A 14,685-nucleotide genomic window follows, 5' to 3' on the forward strand; every position below is an offset into this window, starting at 1 on the left:
TAAAATATGAAAGGTCCACAGTGGTAGAGAAAAAAGTAATGAACTAAGTCTGGTTTTGCAGTTTGATTTTAAATTCTCCTACCTGGCCCATGACCTTGGATTAATCCCATAACTTGTAAATGCTAGTTTCCTTATCTGGGGAAAAAACAAAAAAAGAAGAAATCAGATTTGATCTTGTGTATTTAAAATACTGATTCAAGAATTTTGTAGCGTTTTTGAAATACATTAGAAAGAATATTATAAAGTACAGTAACTGTATCTCCAAAGAACCATATCACCGTTACACATTTTTCAGTGTTGATTTAATTTATGATATCAACTCGCCAAAGTTAATGTGTCTTAGTAGATATACAAATTAGAGAATTACTTTTGAGGAAAAGTTATCACATCTATGTGGTCTGTATATTTGTGAATTGTTGTAGTACCATTTAGTAAATGGTTCCTCCAGAAATAACTGCTTTTCAAGGTCACCTAATGAACATATTTGTCACTCCCACTCACTAGTGGATAATAATCCATTTAATAGGTGTTACATCTCCTTAAAAGTTGAGCGAAGTTTAAAACTAACCCACCACATTTTTCAAACTCTACAGCTGTAAAAATCATGTGTACATAATTTTCTGTTAAGAGTTAAGTTAGAGCATGTCCAACTCTACTGTTCATCTGGTGATATTTTACTAAACATCCACACCTTCATGGTGCCAAAAAATCACAGAGAAACATCAAATGACTCAACTAAAAATCATCTTACTGCCTACAGTTAGCATAAGAGGAAATTACAGAATTAATACCATCTTAGTAGAGGGACAGGGATCCCCAAAGCTTTTGAACTTCAGTGAAATACTTAATAAACCTATTTCTTTTCATAATAAGGAACAGTTATTTTTTTTCTCTGATCCTACCCACTATTCCATGTTTCAAAACTACAAAAGACTTTTTTCAGTGTAAACTTAGAGCAAAAAAAGACATTTGCCCAGCAAGGCTTTTTCCCTTCGTACTCATTCTGCTAGTTTGGTATAACACACACACACACACACAGTCTAAGCTTTTATTTAGAATTTAGCAGATTTTCTTCATTTAACATAATCCAAAACAGGTCCTAACAGAAAGAAGAACCTAGGATTTAATGCTATCCACTGTCTCAAATTTATTCCTATTCATTCATTCATTCAGGAAACATGTGTTCAGCTCCTCACTTTCACAAACATCACAGTCCATAAGGGCGACAAAGATGGATAGGACAAGGCCCGGCTCTCAAGGGGTTTACGTCTAGGAAGGGCCTCCAATAGATAAACAGGAAGTTGTAACACAATATGAGTAGGATGACTCTGCAATAACCCTGAGGTTGGCATGAAATCAAGAGAGTGGGAGGAGGAAGGAACAGAAATGTTTAAAAAGAAAAGTGTGTTCCTCACCATGTAATCTTATTGGGCTTTTATAGAAGTGATAATCTCTCTCATCAGAAAAGAATGCCATAAAAGGTTGAAATCTACTGCTTATAAAATACTCGGGAAATTTAAATGTTTATTTTTAATTGTGAAGTAATTTAAAATAAAATGTACACACATTTCTGTGATATTCCATAAGTAGTAATAGGAATGGCTGCTCAGGTCATTCAGCTAATACTTTTTGAATATCCATACATCCCAGACATTCTGCTAATTATTAGGGATGCAAAAATGAAGAGACAAATGTTTCTATCCTTAAGAAGCTTACACTATAGAAATAATGAGTAGCAAGCTAATGAATATTTACATCAATGCAATAATAAAAATATGTACAAAGTCCAGAAATAAGCCAGAGGACTGGGAGATTGAGTCCACTGGGAGGTGCTTAGGGAGGGCCCTGTAGGGAAGATGATGCCTGACAGAGTTTTGAATGATGAAGAGGTGTTTGCTAGGTAGACAAATGAGAGCCACAGGAAGAGGAAACAACATAGGCAAAGGCACAGTAGTAGGGAATACCTAGATAAAGATTTATATGCCATCACAGCCCTATGGCAATATTCCAACTTCAGTAGGTATTCATGTGAACTATCAAATAAAATGATAATCATAACTGGTAAAGACAAACTATTATGACATGTAGGAAATATCGAAGAATAGTATGTAGTCATATATCCTCAACTAAAAAACAGATTTCATAAATGCATGAATACGTATATATAAAATCTTTCTCATATAAATTTCTCATATAAATTTTCAACCAATTAGGCATAGAGCTCTACTCTATTGGCTGATGTTTTCTTGATTTGTGTGTCCCTAGAACCTGAAACAGTGCAAGACAAAGAACATGTGCTCAATAAGTATTTGTTGGATGGATGGTTGGATGGATGGATGGATGGATGGATGGACGGATGGACGGACTGACTGTTGGATACACTTAGAAATTAAGAAGTGAAATTTGAATTGGCTGAATTCCACTTTAACAGCATAACCTGGTCAATGCTAATTGGACCAATAGCTTACCATTAAAGCAAAAACAAACCAACATTCCAGTTTCTAGAGGGAACTAAAAAGACAAAAACATGTTAGGGACAAAATTAATTTCCTTTTTTGTAATGACTTCATCTATAAGTGAGCCTCAAGTTTTTTTTTAAATAGACACTACAGATAGAGTGATAAATCATTAGTATTTAAAAGGTGTGTGGTTTCAGGGTGCCTGGGTGGCTTAGCCAGTTGAGCATCCCACTCTTGGTTTCAGCTCTAGTCATGATCTCTGGGTTGTAGGATCAGCCAGAGTCAGGCTTCAGGATCAGTGGGGAGTCTGCTGGAGATTCTCTCTCTTTCCCTCAGCCCCTCCCACCACTCATGTTCTCTCTGTCTCTGTCTCTCTCTCAAATAAATAAAAAAGTCTTAAAAACGGTGAGTGGTCTCATTTGACATTGAAATATGCATGAAAATACTTGAATCTATTTTTCTAGCTCTAGGTTATCTCTAATCTAGGCAAAGAAATGTCAATAGTTTGTGTGGACACAAAGAAAGATCCACTCTACTAAAAAGTTGACCAAGGGTCCTACACAGTAAAAACAAGAGTAGGATGGGAATTCTTTCTTTCTCAGTCAGCACTGCTTCATGGGAAGGGGTAGAGAACAGGGGAAAATGGGGACACTGTGCCCCTGGCTGCTTTTTGAAAACTAATTGAGCCAATCCCCAATGGTCCTACAATGTTCTAGAAGAAGCTTTCTTCGAAGAAATTACCATAGTGCCCAGAAACCATCCAACCTTTGATTATTAAGTATTCTACACTCCTGGCAATCATTTGTAGGCAGCAGAGATCCTGGAAATATTCTTTAAACTATTTTTAAAATCAAGATTGATATACTAAGGCTTACGTAGAAACTGCAAAGTCTTGAGAGTTATTTATCTAGCAACCTTCAGTTAAAAAGCTTCTCTTGTTACATGATGTCTCCTGTTTTTCCCGAGGCTAATTTTTGAATCGAGTCTTGAGGTTTTCAAGAAATATAAGAGGGAGGAAAGCTGGCCTCTCTGTGGTTCTTCTATAGGTAGGGGTTGAATTATGAGGTCACTCACAACCTATTAGATTTTATTTGCCCTCTTCTAAAACATATCCATGTTATTAGTAAAATGGCAAGAAACTGGGAGACTAGCATCCTGACATTCTCTAGCTCCCGGCATTTCTCCATTTCCGCAGATCACGGTTACTGCCCTTTTGCTGGTTGCTACCTTGTTCTTTGTGTTTCTGGAAGTAGAGGCATAAGATTAATTTTGCAAGAATCACCTGGCGAGCTTTTTAAAGATGCAGATTCCTGTGACCCTGCGCCTATTGACACCCAATTTCTGGAAGTGGTTTTTTGGGCATGTGCATTTATACACTTTTAAAAATTGTCAAATCAATCCATGCATCTGGGGAAAAATCACATCAAAATATTTGTAATGCATAAAATATCTCTTGTCCTGCTCCTCCCCACCCTCCAGGCCCCTATCCCAGAGGCACTCAATCAGTTTGTATTCTTAGTGATGGTAAATACCTTCACACCTCCAATTAATGTGTTTATACTGTTGTCTTGATTTAACAGATTTAGACATGACCTATATTTACTTCCTCTTAGAAAGAAATGAAGATTTAGCTCTCAGCCTATGTCTTCCCATATTTTCCCAATAGAATTTTACAACTAATTTTAGTAATATTGGTACAGTTTATGCATTACCATGGCTTTATAAATTAATTCACTGACCCCAGCAGTGTACCATTAATACCTTTTTCCCCTTAAACAGCTTTGTGGAGTTTTGCTTTGTCTTTCTCTCTGTCTTGCAGTATCTTTCTTAAGATAATTTTTTGTTTTTCCTCCCAGAGCACCATCACATTAGGTCCTCTAGTGGGTCTTCTTTTTTCTGGGCATCTTTTGTCCTCCTGTTCCTCTCTGAGGCTATGTGTTCATCTGACCCTTGGGGACCTTCCATCATGTCTCTCCCCAGCAGAGTCCACAGTTATCCACATCCATACCTCTTTTTTTTACAGATGCTCATTTTACTGGAGCGCAGTCCTTGAGTGTGTTATGATCCTCAACTGTCCATATTTAAAAATGAAACTGAAAAGTTTCCCTAGGGTTCTTAGCCAGGGACAGAATATGAACGTCTGTTAAATGGGGACTTTTTTTTTGGAGACACCCTCAGTTTTTGACTTGGGGTAGGTGGTGGGAGTTCTGCAAACAGTGCCACCAGGAGGATTATATACTTGTATCAAACCTTCCTGGGATTCTGCAGACCAACTGAGAGCCCTTCCTGCCTCTGTCCCCTGCCCCCCGCCCCACACACACACTCCAAGAACACATTAGAACAGGAATCAGCAAATGCTTTCTGTAAAGGTTCAAATAGTAAATATTTTAGGCATTGTGGGCCAGGTGGTCTCTGTCATGCTGTTTAACTCTGTTGTGAAAGCAGCCTTAGACACCACATAAATAAATTAGTGTGGCTGTGTTCCAGTAAAATGGTATTTACAAATACAGGCAGTAGGTTTTGCTCGACGGGCCAGAGTTTGCCAACCCTCCGCTCTAGAATAGACCTTCCGAAACCATGATAAATTAGCCATCATGCCTTGATTTTCATTCCATATTCTAAAATTCTCTTGAGCTGTCATGTCACATAACGGCCCCTCTCTGTCATATAAATGGCTTCTCTCAGGTTCTTTTCATTGCTGGAGGTTTATGCATTTTAAAGTCTTTGTTAAAGAGGATGTGTATTCAGTCTGTCATCTGGAACCAGACGTCTTAGAATCTGCATTTTTACACCCACTGATGTTTGAGAACTACTGTATGGAGTGGTAGATAGCAAGAAGACTCCCTTCCCATCTACTATACAACTTAAACATTCTCCATCCTACGCTGACTGCCTCTCAACAGAGCCTATGCTCAGAATTGCCTTCATGGACTGTTTATGAATATTCCTGGGCACTAACTTTTGGAGTAGAGTCTCTGGCCATCTACCCAATAGAACAAAGCTGATTACTCCTTATGTTTATCTTTCATATCAGCCTAGGACATTGACTCAAGAGCAATTTCTCATTCTTGGGGGATTTTAACCCTGTTAATTCTCTATCCCATAATTCGCATTACCTGAAATCTTAGTTATCCTTTTGCTTTCTAGGGAACAGCAAAGCTTAACCTGAGGCTGTGGGTGCTGTGTAATCAGATAACCCTTCGGTACTGATTCTCCAGTTAATGGTCACCCAGTGGTTTCCCACCCTGGCCTACCCCAGTTTGATTTGATCTTCCCTAACCATTGTTAGCTCCTTAGCAGTTTAATGAAATTCCATGGGTATTAATTAAACATCTCCTGAGAAAGAGTGTGTGTAAGAGAAAGCCCAAGATGTAATTCAAAAATGTTTTGTGCCTCATCTTCCCTCTACCTGATAACTTGTGTCCGGTGCAGGCTTCCTTTTGAACTTTGAGCACAGTACTGTGTTGGTCTGTCCCAGCTGCTCTCTTTTTTTTTTTTTTTTTTTTTTTAAGATTTTATTTATTTATTCATGAGAGACAGAGAGAGAGAGGCAGAGGGAGAAGCAGGCTCCCCGCGGAGCAGGGAGCCCGATGCGGGACTCGATCCCGGGACTCCAGGATCATGACCTGAGCCGAAGGCAGTCGCTTAACCAACTGAGCCACCCAGGCGCCCCCAGCTGCTCTCACACTGGCTGGCTTGCCGTACAAAACGTCTCAGTGAATCAGCCAGTTCTTCATCACCACCCACCTCCACCTCAAATGTTCACATTTAGATGGTTCTGTCAATTTCCAGAGGCAAATGAATGAAACAGAGAAATGTAATATTTCTAGTTGAAGTATCTGTTGAGTTTTCTATTGCGCACCACACCGAAACTCAGTGACAATCAAACATTTACTCATGATTCCACATTCTTGCCTGGGATCTGCTGGGTGGTTCTCATCAGCTAGGCTCACTTTGGGACTTTCATGGGGCCGCAATAATGAGGAAACCCTCCTGGGGCTGGGATGTGGGGGGTGGTTTCACTCACAGTTGAGGCCACAGCTGGGATGGATGGGACTCCCCAGGGCTGATAAGGCATCTCTCTCTCCACATGGTCTCAGCAACAGGGTGCCTGGGCCAGTTTCCTTGGTGGCTTAGGGCTCTAAGAGAGCAAAAGGGAGAACTGTCAGGCCTCTCAGGGCCTAGCCTCAAACTAGCACGGCATGACTTCTACCCCTCCTACTGATCAAAGCAAGTCACAGGTCAGCCCATATTCAAGGACCCAGAAACTGGCCCCATGTTTTGATGGGAGAAGGGGCAAAACATTTCTAGTCATCTTTTATCTACTGCAGTATCCTTCTGTGGCTTCCTTGTTTCTGAATTACTTGACTTTGTTCAAACTTCCCTCAGAAACTTATCATTGACTTTTGTGGACACTCTACCTTTTTTACCTTTCTGGGACAGAAGTGTTGATAATGGGTTGCCTTCCAATTCTCCATCATGCTACAAACAAATAGCAGTGAATCATAATACCACGTCCAGGGAATATGAGCAGTAAAACCACCAGGTCTCCAGCTCTATCTTTCTAATAAAAATAGAGGAAGTGGTTGCAGTAATTCACTGTGTAAGATCTAACAAAATAATTCAGACTCAGATCTATGTTAGATAATTTTCTAAATTACCTGTTGATATTAGACATTTATGAGCTTTCGATGTGACACACACACACACACACACATACAAAAGTCTTGTGCTCTACAAAAGCCAGAAAATCAAATTGAATTTCTAGCCAGCTGACCAATACTAATTTCTCCAGTAGAGAAGAAATAAACTGTGCTTGTTTAGCTTGTCAATATATTTACTCTTGATTCTTTCCAAACACACCTAACTTTTTTTTTTTTTTTTAAGATTTTATTTATTTATTCGTGAGAGATAGAGAGAGAGAGAGAGAGGCAGAGGGAGAAGCAGGCTCCCCGCGGAGCGGGGAGCCCGATGCGGGACTCGGTCCCAGGACTCCGGGATCAGGACCTGAGCTGAAGGCAGACGCTTAACCGACTGAGCCACCCAGGCATCCCAACTTTTAAAACCTCACTTCATTTTGCTCAAATACCTAACATCTCCCCTGCAAGCAATGTGGCTTTCCAGATTCACCACCGGACATCTTGCAGAGAAGGCGAGAGCCACAGTAAACACTTTGTATCTTCTGTCCTCCTTTTAAGATGATATATTAGGTAATACAAATGCCATCCTTGACATAATACTTGATTTTGGCTGCATACCAAACCACTTGAAAGGTGTAAAGCATTGTTGCACCAATTCTTAAATTATAATATGCTTCAATAACACATTTGGTTTTTAAAAAAAGGTCTTTGTAACCCAAACAAGTGCTATTTGCCGTGCCTCTTCTTGGCACATTTCTGTCTTTTCTCTCTTTGTGAAAGCCTCGTGCATCGCTGTTTATGACCTCTTCATTTAAAATCAGAGTCTCCATAAAAGCTCACTTGAGAAGGATTAACTACTCTACAAGTTCTATCTAGTTTTCATCTCTGCCCCAGGCTTAAGAACTTGATTCTCTTTTTAGCACAGATAGAGCAAAGTTTGTTACTTTAATTTTGTTTCTAATTTCAGTATTGGTATCCATGTGGGTGAGTCACACAGTAATTGAGTTATGACATTCATGACCGTTGTACCTCTTAACACCAAGGAAGTCAGTGCACTTAAATGTACTTTTATTGCTATTATTTTTAAGTTATTCTGCAGAAAAGCTTTACATTAATTTGCAGTACAGGTCCACTGCCCCCCCACCCCTGGAGCTCAAGAAGAAAGGAGCTGGGGCTCCTACTCAGCCTAAGAGCCCAGCTCAGAAGGGTACTAGATGTTATAACACCAGAGATGTTAACATTAGAGTAATCTTACTGGGTCTGAAGTTGGCGATTTAAAAATCTGAAAGCTTATCATTTAAATTTAATGGAAATGGACTGGAGATTATGGGGTTAATGCTGTCTTTTTTTATCACCCACTCCATGGAGGAAGTGGTTGGTTGTCAGTATATCAGTGAAAGGTTTTCAGCTTAAATTAGACCCATTGGAAATAATGGTATCATCTAAATGCATTTAAGAAGTTTTTATCATTTTACTTTCTTAGGTCTAGGGCCAGGATCCCCAGTTCCCTTGCTTATAAATGAAACAAAAGTATCCAAATGGGTACAAGGAGTACCAGATTCTGGTGTCTAGATTGGCATGTGTGTTTTTATAGACAATGTTAAAGTCATTCAGTTCCTATTACTTCCCATCCGGCAACTAATGGAACTGAGCCTTTGGTTCATCAGGGAACAGTCTGTTCTTTTATAAAAGGTGTTTGTTTTCACCCGCCCTCTCCTTCAGCAGACTTGTAAGCTCTTGTTATTTGCCATCCCCCGCCCCCAGCACCTAACCGTAAGCTCTCTAGGTCAGAACCCTGTCTGACTTCACCAATAATAAATTCCTGAGGCATATTTGCTACCAGATATATGACATATATTCAACATTCAACTTGGTGATTGAACAGTTGAAGGAATCTATCTGTGCAGCACTGATCTGCTTACATGGATTACTATGAAGGCATAAGATTTGCTGTAATAATGATAGATTTTTCTATGATTATTTATGCTCCCTTAGAGAATTATTTAAGTCTTTTCTTTGTCTAATTTAACCAAACATTTCATTAGATGAGCTATTATATATAAAGTACTTAGAATAGGGCATGACATATGGAGTCATTCGAAATTGGTAACCGTTATTAATATTTATAAGACTATCTTCCAATAAATTGAAGGAAGCTTTAGTATTCTGGGAGTGAGAGATATACGAAAAGAGTTAATGAGCAGCTTAGGATGTTCACCATTTGGACCCCGGAAATGAATGATTCTGTATGGACCACTAACAACAACAATCTCTTGCTTCTTAAAGTACGTTTCAGAAAATTGTTAGTATTGTGGTGCCATGTTGACAACCCTTACTCTGTTGGTAAACTGGCAGCTGAACTAGAGCACTCAACCTCTTGTGTGTGTATATCCCACTGAAACTTGGGCTGGGATGCCATTTAGGCATGCCATTGGATTCTGACTCCTGTTTACTAGACACATGTTGGAGACATCGCTAGCCTCATCTTCATTTGTTTAATGAAGTTCCTCACTTTATGATATCATAACCCACTCCAAAATAAAAACATGTCAATCCTGAATCATAAGAAACAAAAAGAAAAGTCTAAAGAGGGTAAGATAGTTGGAAAATGTCTGAGGCAAAATATATGTTTCTGTTAAAAGAAATAATATTCCCTGAATCAAATATCTGTATAGGATATTGGTGCATATTCCTACAGACTGTCATGCGGGCTCGTAAGTGCTCAATGAATGGTTTAATTTCCTAGATACACACACATATATCACCACCTACAGATATGTGCGTCTAAGTGCGAAAAAGAGGCAAGAAATATGTCTTCCACTATTTCCTCAGCTAAGTCTTGGATCTTAGTTCGTAATTATAAATCTCTTCATGTTCTAAACAAGAAGACTTCACTGAAGTCAACAGAAGATAAATTGCCTGCAGACCTTTGTTTATAAGTGTAATTCTGCTGGTTTTTGCAAGCTGCCAGTGAAATTAGAGATGGAGCGCACTGGAGTCGGCAAATATCAAAGCTGCTGCAGCTGCAGAAACATGATTCCCGTACCCAGTGTAATTAATGTGCCTCTCACATGCTCCAGCTGAGGATTTGCATGAACTGACAGGAGCACACACGGTAAATCTCGTGTCATCATCTCATTTACTACTTTGTTCGAAAATCCAACTCTGTAAGGTGAATTTTGCATCTCTTAATGGCAAGAACTATTGTCAGAAATGAAAACATTTCATCACATAAACGAGATACTGACAAAAGGGGGAACTTTGTTTTGTGAAACCAAGATTAATAACCTAGACCTTCTTTCTCCATCTTATCACTTTTGTATTCCTTCCTTCTTTGTTTTGAAGTGTTGGGTCCTGAAATTTTCACTCCTCTGGCTTCTTTGTTTGTTCTTCTTTCCTGTTTTCTCACCTGACTAGGAAAAAAGCAAAAACTGGATCTATTTTCTCCCATGTTCTCAGGAGAGAATGAAATTTAGGGCATGAAAAAACAGACTTAGATTGCCACATCTCTAAATGTAATATGAAGCACTTAACATACTTTCCAGCGTCGTGATGGATAGGCACGCTAGGTAGCAATACCAGCATGTTTTCAGAGCACTTTCTCATGGACTTGTGTAAGATTGTGATCCTGAATTGGGACATAAAAGTTTTGAAGTGTTAGAGTAATGAGGTTGAGGCTAAATGTAGCAAGAGCTGAAATTATACGAATCCATCCTGCGTGCATGAACATTCCTGGGAAATTATACAAATCCATCCTGCGTGCAGTGAACATTCTTGGGAAATGGCTTTTGTGGCCGTTGACATTTGCCTACAGGCTACATCAGTGGTGACAGGTGTAATCTCAGAATTTACAAAGTAGGACCTCAAGTACAAACTAAAAGATATGGAATTGTTTCCGATGTTTCTCATCAAGGCTGGCTGGGTCCTTGAGATTTTTTTTTTTTTAACAAAATGCAAAGGTCATTTTTCCTTTGGAAAAAATAACCACCTGCCATTTCCTAGAGAAAAGGTGACATTTTTCTATGAAAAGGAGACATTTTGCCCAGAGGCGAGTGGAGGCAGTTTCTGGGATTGCCTGACAGTGAGTTTACATAAGAGCAGAGCAAGATGCTGTGCCTCTGGCAGAAATGACATTTTTCTCCCTATTCAGAGTTGCAAATTCTAAAAAATACAAGACTGACTTTCTGGTGGTAATTCTGGTCTCTTATTGATGTGTGCAGTGGCATTACTAATAAATGTTGTGAACGCATGCCATGCTGAGACCAGGGGAGGTTTTACAAAGATGGCGGACGGAGAACTGAGCCCTGAGCTAGAAGTCCAGTCCTTTACTTTGGATTTCTGTCACTGACTAATTTTGTTCTGTTTCACCTAGCACCTCACTGCACAGCATCAGTATTCCTGTCTATCAATAATACTCAAAAGAGATATATCCATTTGCTCATTCATTTATTCAGCAAACTTCATAATGGGACGTTAAGTTGGGGCTTTTCATAGAACTGGCTCTGGGTCCCATCACCCTCCCCCGTGGCCACTGTGGAACTGCTCTACCACAATAAACTGCCCCCCCCCTTCTCTATATAAACAGAAGCTGGAGAGGGGAAAAGAACTTCAACATAGTTTTCCTTATTGGGATGCAGTGCTTGTGTTGGGAAGTAACCCAGTAGTCCCCATGTGAAAGGGAGGGGTGCTTCCCATCCGCATCTCAATCCAAGTGAGGAGGGAGGCTCTAAAGAAATAATCACTCCTTGAAATTGAGATTGCAAAACAAGGAGAGATGGTGTTTTGGTTTCCAAATTGGACATCTGCTCAGGGAGTGAGCGGACTTGCTTCCTTTGCCCATCAGAATGGGAAAGAAGTGAATTGGAGAGAGGAGGGAGGATAGAAAGAAAACACGACAGTGAAGCCACTGCACCCAGTACCTGGCATGGCAAGGCTATGCCAAGTTCTCTGTGGTTGAAAGAGACCTTGACCTGAGCCAGCCATCTTCCATATACGGCTCAGGAGAGCCACCGTGGGCAAGGAAAACTCAGCATCAGCAGGCTGGGCAGTGTTCCAATATGGCAGCAGCTGATGGAGATGAAAGAGGTCAAGCTTGAACCAGATACTGCACTGACCCTGGGATGAATGCACAGACCCATCCCATGAGAGAGCCGGCCCCTAAGTACCTGCCACTTCAATGGCCAGTTACCATTCCCGAGACAGGCAGCCGATTAAATAAAACCAGCCAATTACAGCCATTGCAGCCAACTAAATAAAAAAGACTTCCTCTCTGGAAGAACTAGACCTTGAAGAGTAAGGGAGGGAAGAAGCAGTCACCCAGGGGCAGACCATGTGTCCCCCACCTCAAAGCTACCAGGATCCCAGCACAAGCCCATGCACAGGATAGGAGGAAAAGAGATTAAAATCAAGTTTAAAGTTGAGGAGACTAGGCATTTTGTAGCCAAAAGTGACTCCAAAGTTAAGAATTTTCCCAAGCTATCATTAGGGAATGGGAAAAGAGGATAATAACAGTAACTGTAGGAAAAAACCTACTTCACATTTTTACCCCCCACCCCCAGATGAGACTGCTCAATAAACATGCGTGTGTACAGGGAGTGCCCACCACACATCAGCCATCCTTCCAGGTCCTGGGGACTCATGGATGAATGAAACAGTCTCTGCCATAAGGGATGGCGCAGTCTGGCAAAGCCACAGAGGTACGTGAGCAATTTCAAATGACACCTGGAGATAAATACTAGAAGAGATGTGTACAGACTCCTGGGGATTGAGTCTCCCACAGGAGGAGAGGGTGTAGGGAGAGGCCAGGAAAGGTTTCACAGATGAAGTGTGATTCAGAGACCTGAAGGGAGATTATGAATTTATTAAGCATCCCACGTATGGGGAATAGAGTGTGCAAAAGTGCAGACATCCATTCATTCAGCAGGCACATACGGGAGCTTTTACTATGAGCCAGGAGCTGTGCCAGGTAGGATATTGGCTTATACGATGAAAACAACGTGATCCTTGCATGGGTCCACATCTAGGGGACCCGGAAAACCATGGGCTCTTTGTTATGCCTGAAACCGGGGAGGCAGCAAAGAGGGAGTACAGAAACAGAAGTTGAGGTGAAAGGCTGCCAGGAGCTTAATAGGGTAGGGAACTATACAACACACTCAGGAGGCACAGAGGGGTTGCAAGCAGGGCTGCAACCTCATCAAATGTGCATTTTAGAAAGACAGATCTGGAGTCAATATAAAATATGAATAGACAGGAATCAGCAGAGAAGTTAAGAAATGTTCAGTATCTCTTCCGTGTCCCTCCCCACACCCACCTTCCCCGGTTCCCTTTATGGACTCTACCAGTTGGGCTCCGTGAGTGGGAAGAAGCATCTGGCCATCAGAGGCCCGAAGAGAGTGAAGCGCTGGTACTTAGTGCCTTTGTTTGTTTGCTGCCAGGTTGCTGTGGGCTGGGCATCCATCTTTTGGAAGCTCTGCTCTCACAACCACTGGAGGAGAAGAGGAAATGAAATGGAAAATATGTGGGTAGTGTTCCTTCTTGTCTGAGTGAATGAGATGAGTGAAGAAAGAGTTAAGTACATTTGCTTCTTTGGGTTTCACGCTGCAGCAACTGGGTGGACTATGGTGCCTATGGACAGAAGGAGAAACAAATCTGAGGTTGTTTTAATTACTCCTAGGTCATGAGGAATTGAAGTAATATGTGAATAAGGTTTCTATGAGGTTTATGTTTCTAAGAGTCAGCATCTATATACATTTGAACAGCTGTTCAAAGACAATTAAGTGCTCAATTTTGTAATTTGTATTTTCTTTGTTGAGTGTTTTATTTTATGATTCCCTTTTTGATTTTTTTTCAGGGAGAAGTGATAGCAGTAAGATTTATTTTATATTGCCAACAAAGTTCATACTTGTTAACAACTCAGTGGGATGGGAGAGGGAAAGAATTATATGCTAAAATCCACAATACAGAGAGGATGCAAAGTGCTTCAGTCATTGAATAACTGCCAAAAGGAAGAAGAAACAGCCTTGTTTTCCATCAAATTCTTCTAGGTTTTTCCAGATGGGAGAACAACCACAAATGGGTGGAAGTTGTACAGAGACAGATTTTGATTCATTATAACAAATAGCTTAATGACAGAGCTGGGTTGTCTAATGATAATATTCATTCATTGAGTTTAATGACACTGTGCCAAACTCTTAATATATAGTATCTGATTTAATCTCTATAGTAACCCGGTGGGATAGAGATAATTATTCTTATTTTACAAACAAGGAAACTTAAGTTCAGAAAAGTTGAGAAACCAGCCCAAGCTCACACCACTAGTACATGGTAAGCCTGAGATTCAAACCCCTATTTGACTACCGTGCTACTACTTTATAGGAGAATAGTCAGCTCCCCAGAATTGGGTCTTATCGGAGTCTGATTAACCACTTCTCAAGTATTTCTGCTCTGGTTCGAGGTTGAAGCATTTGACTCAAAGTCACCATCTCTAAGGTGCAATATCATGATACTCCTTCTCTACCTGCCTTCACTTTCTTCCCACCCATTCCCCCCCCACTCCATTTTTCATGAATTGTGTGTGTGTGTATGTG

At 40.4% G+C, this 14,685-nt stretch overlaps 1 protein-coding gene across 5 annotated transcripts in view; it reads left to right on the forward strand.

Moving 5' to 3' along the window:
* Positions 1-14,685, forward strand: part of MAGI2 (membrane associated guanylate kinase, WW and PDZ domain containing 2) — a 1,357,869-nt gene that overhangs the window by 1,051,261 nt on the left and 291,923 nt on the right. The gene's annotated exons all lie outside the window — the stretch shown is intronic.

Source organism: Mirounga angustirostris, unplaced genomic scaffold (assembly GCF_029215605.1).
Source record: "Mirounga angustirostris isolate CCGP_5_RB_7025 unplaced genomic scaffold, mMirAng1.0.hap1 SCAF_12, whole genome shotgun sequence".
In the NCBI taxonomy this organism is placed as follows: Eukaryota; Metazoa; Chordata; class Mammalia; order Carnivora; family Phocidae; genus Mirounga; species Mirounga angustirostris.